Source organism: Protopterus annectens, chromosome 5.part1, assembly GCF_019279795.1.
Source record: "Protopterus annectens isolate FY-2018-M chromosome 5.part1, PAN1.0, whole genome shotgun sequence".
Taxonomy (NCBI): domain Eukaryota; kingdom Metazoa; phylum Chordata; order Ceratodontiformes; family Protopteridae; genus Protopterus; species Protopterus annectens.
In genome coordinates, this window is record NC_056736.1 from 531892709 (window position 1) to 531905516 (window position 12808).

The following is a 12808-nucleotide window of genomic DNA, read 5'->3' on the forward strand; positions in this document are numbered from 1 at the left end:
TTGTTAAAATGCTATAAACACATTATTTAAATAATGAAATGTTGACTGCAAATCGTGTATTATAATTTCCTCCTTTGCAACTTGATAGCAGATTTATATTGTAGTTTTTCTACATTTTTACAAAAAAATAAGTTTCAGTTTGAGTTAAGTTTGTTGCTATTGCTTGCAGTCTTACCATAAGGATCCCACCTCTCCACTTCTTGTATCTAGAATTAGGCCAACATTAAATAATAATAATAATAATTATAATAGCAATGACAATAATGGGCAAAGGACCATACTCGGTAATGATGCTTCTCACTCAAAATGGTAATAGAACAAGATGATTCACATGCAAATTTTCTATTTTTATAAGAGCTAGAGCCATACCTTTAAACTTCTTTGTGCAAGAAGTCTGGGCAAAGCTTACAATAATGGGGGAGAAAGGCCCAAAAATAGGGAGTTGGGTCAGATTTTAAGTATTGCTTTATAAACTTTATGTAGTTGCTAGCTTAACAGGATTTGTGTTAATATACATTTTTTAAAGGACACATACCTCCCAACTGCTCAGATTTTCCCAGGATGTCTTGATTTTTGCCCCATATTTTTGGTCTTTTCCTCATGAAATGTATGGTTTTCTGGATTTTTGTGGCAAATCAGTGAGGGCTAAATTCACTACATAATGACAGGCATTTGAGTTTCAGACTTATCTTTCAGAAAAATGCATGGCAAGACAATAACTTTTATTCTAGCAACTTTCTAATAGCAGTATTTAAAAAAATTGTCCTTATTTTTGGGGTTTTGTCTCTCCATTGTTTTTACCTTGTCCCGATTTTTTTGTGCTAAGAGGTTGAGAGGTATGGAGGACATGAAGTCTGAAACTCAGATTAATGTCACCAAACCCTTTTCTGAAGGGGTTATGAAATACCGGATAGTGACAGTAGTCCTGCTTTATGAGTAGCATAACTGGTCTGATCTGTTACATTGTCCAGTGTAACTCCCCCCCCCCCCCCCCCAGGAATTAATCTGTGCGAGTATTTTTATGTATGACACGCCTCAGTTTCATGGATTCTGAAACACATAATAGCGTCTGTGATACATCCTAAATACCTAAAAACAGTGATACGAACTGAATGAAAGTTGACACTCCAAGAAAGCACAAAAAATAAAAAGTCAACACTCAAAGGAATTCGGAGATCGATGGCCATGTACACAGGCGTCCACAGGCAGCACTGAAACACAGTTGTACAGCTGCCGCAACACTCTTCCAACTGTGTACATTCCCACGGAAATCATTTTATTATTTCCATTACAACGTAGTTCATGAAGCTACGGCGAAGAACGGGTTACAGTCATGTGATTTTAAGGAATATGAGATGCGGAAACATAGAAAGCAACTTGAGCGGCAAACAGCCAAGGCTTCAACAGTGTTATGTGAAATGTAGTCAGCGAAGCAGCAGGTGTGGCACCAACAGTTGGGGATGGCACCCTTTCTCTGGTGCAGCTCGCTACTAATTGGCTCATATTGTCCTTTCAACGGTGGTAAAGGAGAACGGTTGTGACGACGGCAAGTGCTCCAGTGAAAACTAGAAGACAGGTAAAATGACATCGAGGAAAAGTGTCGGCTTGTGGTTGGCATATCATGTCTGTGAAGGAAGTCAAAACTGTCAAGACTTTTCTTCTGCCCCTGTCTGAACTAAGTAGGTGTGGATGTACCACCTGTAGACATGGCTTTCTCCAGCTGCTACAGAGTACTCCCACCCCTCCTAATGAAAGCACTAGGGAGGAGTGTCCTTCCCCCGAGATTTTTCAAGAGAAAGCTATATGAGGGCATCATGCTTGTCAAGCTCTATGGACAGCATATAGTTTAGCTGCTAGCTTACCTCTGATCGGGAGGCCTCTGTCAATTTATTTCAATGTCTTACTAGCGCGCAGGCGTTGGTTGAATATCAGCACTTTTTCTCTGTGATATTTTTGTACTCTGCTTGCCGCTTTTACTGTTGAAACAGATAAGCTGTGCTGTTTGAAAAGTAGGAGTTACAGGCTTCCCACATCTCTACTGCATGCGCTCCTCCCTCAACATAGTGTAGGTGGTTACTAAAAAAGTTCAAAAGGTGCGGTAATTACGGGGGCCAGAACTGTCATTCCAGGGGTGCGTTGCTAGGTACCATATGAAGTTATGGCCCAAACTATTTTTCTGAGAAACATGAATGTTAGTACTAGTCATTGAAGTACAATTATACATTAACTTCATAAATCAAACTTTTTTTCTGTTTTTGAACCTTATGTGCTAAGAAGCAAGCAATTTAGAGGATGTTATTAAATTACATTGCTTTGAATTCTTATTAGCATCATTATAGTGTAATTTTTACATTATTGCTTTGCTTTGGCATTTGTGGTGGAATGCCTCGGGCTAACTCTAAACTGTACAGCTTTTTGGCCTGTACCCCCATTTTTCCTGGCAAATCACTGGAATGATGTCAGGATTGAAGTCACTAAATAATGACATACATTTGAGTTTCAGACTTCATATCCTTCAGAAAAATGTATATTAAAACAAATCCTGTCTAGCAACTTTCTAAGTTTATAGAGCAATATTTAAAATGTCCCTATTTGTACCCCCATTTTGTCAAGCTTTGTCCAGATATTTTGCATTAACAGGCTGAGAGGTACTTCTGGTGCTATTTCAGTCCAGTAGTGGCTTACAGGTTTGTTGGCTGCGTAGGTTACAGTTACCCCATATTTTTGCGTCAATATTTTGTTCTGTTCCTTCGAAGTGTTGCGTTTTTGTGACGGAACAAGAAAAACAATTAAATCACAGACGTTATATCTATAAGCTTCATTTTAATTTAAAAAGGCAGTACGGCTCGTTCTTTTTACCAGTGTATACTTGAGTAACCTTATTTTTTTTTAAATCCACTAGGTAAGAAACAGGTTGTGTGAACTATGCTTCTACTGTATTGGTGAACACCAAAACCTGTTTATTTAAATTTGCCAGTCAGCATGGACCATTTTGAGGCTTTTGAACACTTTACCAGGATTAACCCATTTAAGCTTATAGTTAACACTTTGCTCCTTATGACATCCAAACCTTTTTTGGGTCTGTTTTCTATATGTACTTCAGAAAACAAGTAACTTACAGACTATTACATGGCATCAAGTGAAAACTTCGATACTGTTGTTGAAAACTGTCATTTGCACTGTAAGTTGCATATCTTGAGAGATTTTCAGTGTTTATATCGCTGATTATACAGTGCATATAAAAAGTGAACACACCCCTGTTAAAATGCCAGGTTTTTGTGATATAAAAAAATGAGACAACAATAAATCATTTCAAAACTTTTCCCACCTTTTAATGTGGTCTATAACCTGTACAGTTCAATTGAAAAATAAATCTGTTTTGGGAAAAATATAAAAAAATCGTACAATAAACTGGTTGCATAAGTGCGCACACCCTCAAACTTATACTTTGTTGAAGCACCTTTTGATTTAATTACAGCATTCAGTTTCCTTGGGTAGGAGTCTATCAGCATGGCACATCTTGACTTGGCAATATTTGCCCACTGTCCCTTGCAAAAGCACTCCATATCTGTCAGATTGCAAGGGCATCTCTTGTGCACAGCCCTCTTCAGGTCACCCCACATATTTTCTATTGGATTTAGGTCTGGGCTGTGGCTGGGCCATTTCAAAACTTTAATTTTCTTCTGGTGATGTCGTTCTTTTGTTGATTTGGCTGTATGCTTGGGGTCATTGTCGTGTTGAAAGGTGAAATTCCTCTTCATCTTCAGCTTTCTAGCAGATGCTTGAAGATTTTGGGCCAAAAGTGACTGGTATTTGGAATTGTTCATAATTCCGTCCACCTTGACTAAAGCCCCAGTTCCTGCTGAAGAAAAGCAACCCCAAAACATGATACTAACACCACCATGTTTCACCATGGGGATGGTGTTCTTTTGGTGATGCGAAGTGTTGTTTTTGTGCCAAAATACCTTTTGGAATGTTTGCCAAAAAGTTTAATCTTGGTCTCATCAGACTGTAACACATTTTCCCACATGCTTTTGGGAGACTTGATGTATTGTTCTGCAAGTTTTAGCCGGGCCTGGATGTTTTTCTGTATAAGAAAAGGCTTCCATCTTGCAACCCTACCCCACAGTCCACACATATGGAGAATATGGGAGATTGTTGTCACATGTAGTACACAACCAGTACTCGCCAGGAATGTTCCTTCAGTGTTGCTGTAGGACTCTTGGCAACCTCCCTGACCAGTTTTCGTCTTGTCTTTTCATCAATTTTGGAGGTACATCCAGTTCTTTGCAATGTCACTGTTGTCCCATATTTTCTCCACTTTTTGATGACTGTCTTCACTGTGTTCCATGGTATATCCAATGCTGTGGAAATTTTTTGTACCCTTCTCCTGACTGATACCTTTCAACAATGAGATCCCTTTGATGCTTTGTAAGCTCTGTGCGAACTATGGCTTTTGCTGTAGTAGGCAACTGAATAAATGTCTGGAAAATCCTACTAGGACAGCTGAACTTTATTTGGGGTTAATCAGAGTTTCTTTAATTGATGGCAGGTGTGTACCCAAGAAGACTGAATGCTGTAATTAAATCAAAAGGTGCTTCAACAAAGTATTAGTTTAAGGGTGTGCACACTTATGCAGCCAGCATATTGTAGGTTTTTATTTTTTATATTTTCCCCCTAACAGGTTTGTTTTATAATTGAATTGTACAGGTTATAGGTCACATTAAAGGTGGGAAAAGTTTTGAAATGATTTATTGTGGTCTCATTTTTTTTGTTCCAAAAACCTGGCATTTTAACAGGGGTGTGTACACTTTTTATATCCACTGTACATTCAAGCATATGTTTCATATCGTACTTCTATAAATATTGCAATAAAGATGTACTCAGAGAGGAATTCTTGCTGTCATGTGGAAGCTTGTATCTGGTTAACAAAAATGTCTTTAACAATATATGTCTAGGCTGTATAGTTTCCAAGGTATGAGAGTTTGTCTGTCAAAGTTTAGCAAAAAATATAGTGCAAGGTTTCTGTCCATTATATTACTGTATTTATGAAAATGAATGTACTGACTAGTATTGTTGGAAAGAATACTTCTTACTGATTATGTTATTATTTGGACAGTTTTAATAGCTTTTGTTGTCCACAAAATATTTCCATTTGTGCATCTAGCTTTTTTAAGTTAATTTTTCAGAAAATGCTCTGTAATGCAAGGATGCATGTAGGCTGCTAGAGGTGTGACATTCCATACTGCGTAAGTGTTAATAAGTTAAAGGATGTACAGTTCATAAAACAAGTTGCACTTATAGTTGACAGTTATGCAGTAAATTAAAAACAGTCTGATCTGAAATATCAGACTTAATTGTAACAGGAGTACAGTGTTATTAGAATTGCAGTTAGTCTACAAAATCGACAGTGGAATGTATTCCTGATGTTCATAGTTTAGTATATAGTGTGACAGTATATGTTATATTCAACGAAAAAGGGCATTTAAGGGGAAGATTATTAAAGTTTAAACATTTACTGTATTTTGGAATGTACCATTGTGAGTTTGATTTGGGGTTGTACTTGGCTAGGTAATTTTGTTGGTGGGTACAGGAGAATATACATTTTGCTAATGTGGATATGTTTTTATGTTTATATGAATTCACTTGTAATACCAGTCAGTGTCTTCAAAATGATTAACTCTTTTTACAACTTTGTGCTGCATTAAAATATTTTATATATAGTAGTTGAGACTCAAATAGGTCCAGTGGGAATCGTACCTTACCCTGGTTAACAAATTCAAAAATAATGTATTTTATTTATTTTGTCTTATATAAATTGTAGGCATTTGTCTAGGGTTGCAGGTAGTGATATAATTTCCTTGAATTATTTGTTTTAATACTGTAAAAGTATGCATAGTGAAGGTACAATGGACAAGTTTACCTAGGTCATAGTATGGAGTACACGCATGCACATATATATGTCCATCCAGGGATAGTTGTGATAATGATCATACCTCTTTACTGTAAATTGAGTATTTTGATTGTTTGGTGGTACTTCTGTAACTTGAAATAATTAGCATGATAATTTCTAAATACTAACACTCTCCTTTCTCTTGGGAGCGTTGCTTTATGTTCTTAATGTCTGGCTTTTCCTATAGGAAGAATGGAAAGATATTATCAGTACATACATTATGTGCATTTCAGAGCAAACAGAATAAGAATGTTGCAGTTTTCAGCCATGTTTGAAATGTAAACCTTTAATATCATAATGCAGTGTAATCCTTGGCCGGAGATGATTGTCACTGTTGAAGTGACACCCCGATCCCATGTGCAAAAATGGGGGAAAAGGTTTTGTGGATTGATGGATGGATGAGTCATCTTGGCATAAAATGGAAACAGAAGAAACCCCCACACATGCAGACAGATCCATTTGTTTATACAAACACACACACACCTACCTGAAATAGCTATTTGAAATATGTATTAGTACTCAAAATGAAACTAAGGTTATGTGAATGAATTTGCAGTCACCCGTATTTGTCTATTAGTAGTGTCCACTTGTAGTTTTGCCATTAAAGAACATCATTTTCCTGTTTAATAATTCTGCCATGTTTGACAGTTCTGCAAAATGAAACTCAAAAAGAGGAAGCAGGTGATAGAAAGCTTATGTAACCAAGTTAACAGGGTGTAAGACATGCCACTGTGGTCTGACAGCTTTGTAGAGACTTTTGTTTTGCTACTGTTTACATTGAGTACATTTCTGATGATTGTTTTTCACTTTTGAGGGGCAGGAATATAGTTAGCTTGGTACCAAGTTTTTTTTTTTTTTAATCTTGTTTCATCATATGCTTGTGTCTTAAGTCTAAAAAGAAAATTATGGAGTTATAGGTGAACTTGTGTGCTGCATTTTTATATTTCTAGACTGGAATTGCATTATAATGACCCATAAATTATTTTTTTTAAGCAGTGAACCCAAGGACATACTCATCACGTGCTAAGTAAATATTAGTGTTACAATAATGCTAATGTAGTTAGAATTCATTGATTACTTTTAAGCAAGTTGTTCAATACATTGTAGTCCTATAAATGGTCAGCAGATCACATATATATACACACATATATACACACACACACACACACATATATATATATATATATATATACACACACACACACACACATATATATGCACAGATATACAGATATGTGTGTGGCAAATAGTGATCCCCTCTAAAGGGCAGGCACAGTGATATGATATGCAGTAAAGAGTAGCAAAAATGCTAATGTGCCTTTGACTTGTGCTGAAAACCACTTTGTCTGGTGCGACAGGTGTGTGTTCTAGATATGTGGCATAAACACATATTTCACATAATCAGTGTACCACACAATCACAGCCCTTAAGGCAAAAATAACATACCAACACACTAGTAATAGACGACTCCATAGTCAGGCACACTGATGTCCCACTAACTAGGCTGGACAAGGAGAAGGTTACAGTTTGCTGCCTGTCGGGCGCCAGGATCCACCACATAACACAAGCACTCAGGTCACTCCAGAACAAGTACAAATACGACTCTGTCATTGTCCATGTTGGTGTGAATGACCTCAGATGTACCTCCCTGGACTAAAACAAAAGAGGCATGGAAGAGCTGTCTGATCATGTAGCCCAGGCCGGTATGACCCTGACCCTGAGTAGCATTCTGCCCTCACCAAGAATGATGCCACAGTATAAAGAAAAAATGATCCATTTCAACAATTGGCTAAGTTTCTGGTGTCATTCAAAGGGGTTCCAGTATCTGTCCACCTGGTATGACATGCTCGACAAGCCATGTTGCTTCGCAAGAGATGGCTTGCATCTGTCACCCTTAGGCTTTCGAATACTGGCCAAGGCTCTTGCCGCCCCCATAGTGCCTTTTTTTAGGCAAGGCTCAAAAGACAAACTCACCACCATAAATAGCACAAGTAACCAAAAACTGAGGGTAATGCTACTCAACTCCAGAAGTATAAACTAAAGTCTAAAGTCAAAATGCACGCACTCGAGGCAGTAACAGAAACCTGGTTTAAGGCTCCTGAGAGCACCCCAGCACTACAAGGTTATAACTCATACCATACCTTTCGGACACAGAACCAGGACCGAAACACAAAAGGCGGGGGTGTATCCTTATTCATCAAAGATACCCACACCTCCAGGTTAGTGACGCAGCACAATGCATCAGAGATCATCCATGTGCAACTAACAACCGGCAAAACTGCAATCCAAATTGTAGCTTGCTACAGATCACCCACCATGACCCAGGACCCCCATTCCGCATTTCTGGAGACACTGGGAAATATGAAGGTCCTACCAAACACCCTAATACTGGGTGATTTCAATTACCCAAACATAAACTGGGAGGAGAACTACTCAAGTACTAACTCCCTTGTCCAACGCTTCCTAGAATTTATAAACTCGAATGCTCTGGATCAACTGGTCAGCATCCCCACCAGAGGGAACAACATATTGGACCTGGTCATCACCAACATGGGCGACCGGTGTTCCACACCGGAGGTCAACCCCTCACTGGTTAGATCAGACCATAGACTAATCACTCTGGATATCCACATTCCACCCCCTCCCCCCAATCAAGGAAACCACCATGAAAAACTTTTCAAAAGCAAACGTCATATTACTTAAGACAGAGGTGAAAAGGTTCACAGCCCCCATGCTAAAGGACAATGCTGTCCAAGCTGCTGAAACCTTTACAGAGGCACTCTAGTCTGGTGGACCCCTGCCATAAACAAGCTATACAACAGGAGGAGGAAACTAGTACAGAAAAGAGTAAAATCCCAAGAAGGAAAGACATCCTTGATCCGTATCAGCAAGAAACTACGATCCCTCTTTAAATCATCCAAGGCTAGTTTCGAAAGAAAAATTGCCAATGACTCCAAAGATAACCACAAAGCGTTCTTTAGCTTTGTCAAGAACCTAAGTGGAAACTGTCAGATCTGCTCTGAGTTAGTGCAGAATGGCACAAAATACACTGAACCAACTGATATTGCCAACATTCTCGCAGACAGGTTTAGTGCAAACTTCACCCCCCTCTACTAGCCTTTATCACCAAGTATCAAATCCACCTCTTTCAAATACTTAGGACTTCAACCTATCCTTACAAAGAATATCTACCCAGCCTTTTTTTTCTCCATAACACCCTATTTCTACAAACAAACCATATCTGATTTAGTTTTCTATAAATATCTTAAAACTAAGCATACAAATTTATGATCAAGTATCAAACCAAGACCAAAATATAACTGACCACACACATCCTCTGTAAAGTATCAATTCAAAAAAATTATCCAATATATTCACCTTAACTCTTGTCCAACTGTTCATAAAAACACCACTTCCAACCCCAAAATAAACCCGCCACTTAGTACATCTCAGCAAAAAACAGAATACAAACTCACCTTACTAAATATGAACCTCAGAAGTATGTGCAGTAAAATCCATGATGTACATGCTTATCTTGCCACATATGCTCCTGATGTAGACCTAGTTAGTGAAACCTGTTTAAAAAAAGAAATAAAGAATAATGATATCACCCCCCCCCCCCCCCGTTCTGACATGACAGACAGAACAAGTATGCAGGTGGTGTAGCAGTCCTCTATAAAAATTCCTTAACCATTACCTTACTTCCACAGGAAATACCCAGATTTAACAATGCTGAACTACTAATAACACTCCTAAAAATCAACAATAGGAAAACTATATGTTTAACAGGCAATAACGATGATACTGCTTAAAGCATCCTGTATTGCATACCCCAACAAATTAAACATGAGACTTTAAATATAGATTGGCAATTCATAAATTCCACTGTCTCCCACAGAATCTTTAAAGTTGCACAACTTCAGACAATTTAATAACCAGACGTACTAGACTCAATAAAATTTCAAGGAGACACTTGACATTAGATTGGATTCTTACAAACAAACTAGACAAAATGACAAAAGTAGGCTGCCTGTCAGATAACGTAAATGGCCACATACTAACATATGCTATTAGAACTCACCTTAACCAAGATGAACATGTTATTTATAATCAAATATAAACAACCAATTTCAGCAATGATATTTTGAATGAATCACTAAAGAAATATAACTGGAATGTACTTAGAACAATGCTTGTAGATACTGCTTTAAAACACTTTTTTTATTCTTACAGACCTTAAATAATCTAGCACCAGTACATAATAAGAGTAAAGTCCAACCCCGTACCATTGCTGACAAAGGAAACAAAAAAAAAATAATGATAAAAAGGGATAAAGCCTGGAAAAAACTGGTATAAAAATAGAACTAAAAATGCCCTCCAATTCAGACATCTTAGAAACCTTGCAAAACTCCATGTCAAATTGGATAAGCAAACATAGTATTCCAACCTAGAAGACAAACCTATAAACAACCCAAAACGTTTTTGGTCACTAAACTACTCCACCCTGGCAATACCACTAGTCCCTCTCCAAAAAACAGATATGACACACACTATTCCCACACAGTTTAATTCCAACTTTATACAATCAATATTATCTCTCCTAGACAGTAACACATCTGCCCCCCTCACTCTATCCCAATCAAAACCACCCACAGCTCTTCAGTTTTAGTCCAGTACCTACATCACTCGTAAGGAAGTTGTTCCTTTAAACTGAAATCTACTGCTGTAGCTGTAGACCAGCTACCATCAGACTATATAAAAGTGACTGTAGAAGTCCTAGCCTTCTCTGCGTCCATACTAATTAATTGGTCCATAGCAGAAACGAACATCCCATCACTGTGGAAAAAATCCTACAACATACCATTGCACAAAGGCGGCACAGGCACAGTTTTTAATAACTACAGACCAATAGTGACCTCCTCCTCAAAATATTAGCAAAATGCATTCATATGCAACTGATGCACTACCTAACCTCAAATAACCTGCGCTCAGAAACACAACATGGCTTTAGGCCCGAGCACTACTGCTCTACTACATTTTACCAATATAATAGACCAACATAGAAACAATTGTCTGCTGTGTCCACCATGTTTTCAGACTTGTCAAAGGCATTTGATACTGTCTTGCATCAGCAATTGCTCGTTTGACTCGCCTCACTAGGACTTTCACAATACTCCTTGTTTGTGGTTCCTTAGTTACCTGTCTGGGCGGCAACAAGCTGTTAAATGGCAACAAACCTACTCATCCTTTCAACCAGTTACTACAGGTGTCCCTCTGGGATCTATCCTGGCTCCTCTCCTATTTAATATATGTATTAATGATCAAAGGACTCACATTAATATGTGCAGCCTCAACAATAAATAAGCTCCAAGACATTACCCAAAACTTTTTCTCCTCAGTAGAAACCTGGCTCAAAGAATCAAATGTCCTACTCAACTCCAAGAAAAGTAAGTTAATTCTTTTCTCCTGAAAGTTGTCAGTCAAAAGCAGACTTTTAACATAAAGCCAGCAAATACTGTCATTGAAACTGTAACTTATAGTAAACTTATAGGCATTGTAATAGATGAGTCTCAAATAATTGCCACCATATATTGCACACAATTAAATCCACACACCAAAAACTAGGCTGCTTTTTTAATTTTCTAAGTCTTGCGTTTCTACTACCATGATGGGAATGGAACCCATTCCTAAGTCAAAGTCAGATTTGAAACAATACTACTTTCAAGAACTTTAATCTTTGATGTCAGTCAGAAGTATTATTTGGCCCCTTTATAGGATCAATGGAATCCTTACTGATACTCCAAGACAAACTCTAGCCACCACCATCTTGCTGCTGACTCTCTTATATACCACTCCTATCCAAAAAACATAAAGAATACTCAAAGGAAGAAATCTGCCTCCTGCTGCAGTAAAATCCACTAAGTTGCACGTCTGCTTTCTCTTTAGTAATTTCCACCTCTGTAAAATCTTAGACTGTATATGTATAAATGTAACTACTGTTTGTGTATAATAAATTTCACAAAGCCAAAGACCATATGATCGACTTTTGAAATGTCGATCATGTAAAAATAAGACACAACAATCACTAACCTAAACATTAGTTGGCGGGCAAGCCCCTACCCCCAAACAAACTTAAATATACAACTCCAAGATCGCACTACATTGCGGAAGATCGAAATCTTTCCATTCCACACTATACGGAGATGCCCGTTCCACATGGTAGACATTTCAAAGTCGATCATATGGTCTCGGCCATATGGACTTCGGCTTTCTGAAATGTCGACCGTGTGAAGGGGACCCATATATCATTTTATTTATAGATATATAATATAAATATATGTGTGTATGTATGTATGTATGTATGTGTGTATATATATATATATATATATATATATATATATATATATATATATATATATATATATATACACATATACATACAGAGAAAGAGAGAGAGATGCATGATGGTGTCTGAAAAAGGATAATGCACTGCTGGGATGTCATGTTCCCTAACTGTTGTCTCCAGAGTGCAAGTAGGGCAGGAGTGAAAAGAACAAATGGGGAACAGCTGCACATGGGACAGTTTTAAGAGCTGCTAATTTATCAAAATGACAGATTCCAGTTTCAGTAAATTCTGGAGCAGTGCAGAAATATTTTTGGAATCTCCAGGGGAAATGAGTTGGAAGGAAGCAATAAGCCTGAAAATCCACTCCTGTAGTGAAAAGTCTGAAGTTGGAGCTGACTCTTTGAGTTGGAAATTTACTTTGTGTGTGGAAACCAGGTAAAATTGTAGGCACTGTTGGAGTAAGCTTCAAGTTTTCTGGCAATGTGTGGAGTTAATTCTGTATAAGAGGT

At 37.8% G+C, this 12808-nt stretch overlaps 1 protein-coding gene across 2 annotated transcripts in view; it reads left to right on the plus strand.

Annotated features, from left to right (window-relative positions):
* The first annotated feature begins 1245 nt into the window (after window positions 1–1245).
* The window catches only part of ZDHHC23 (zinc finger DHHC-type palmitoyltransferase 23), a 543478-nt gene continuing 531915 nt past the window's right edge, over window positions 1246–12808 (plus strand). The window contains exon 1 of one of the 2 annotated variants that reach the window (XM_044073154.1): window positions 1246–1576. The gene's annotated coding sequence lies outside the window, so the exon portion shown is untranslated. The remainder of the gene's footprint in view (window positions 1577–12808) is intronic. The other variant, XM_044073152.1, reaches the window with a different exon arrangement.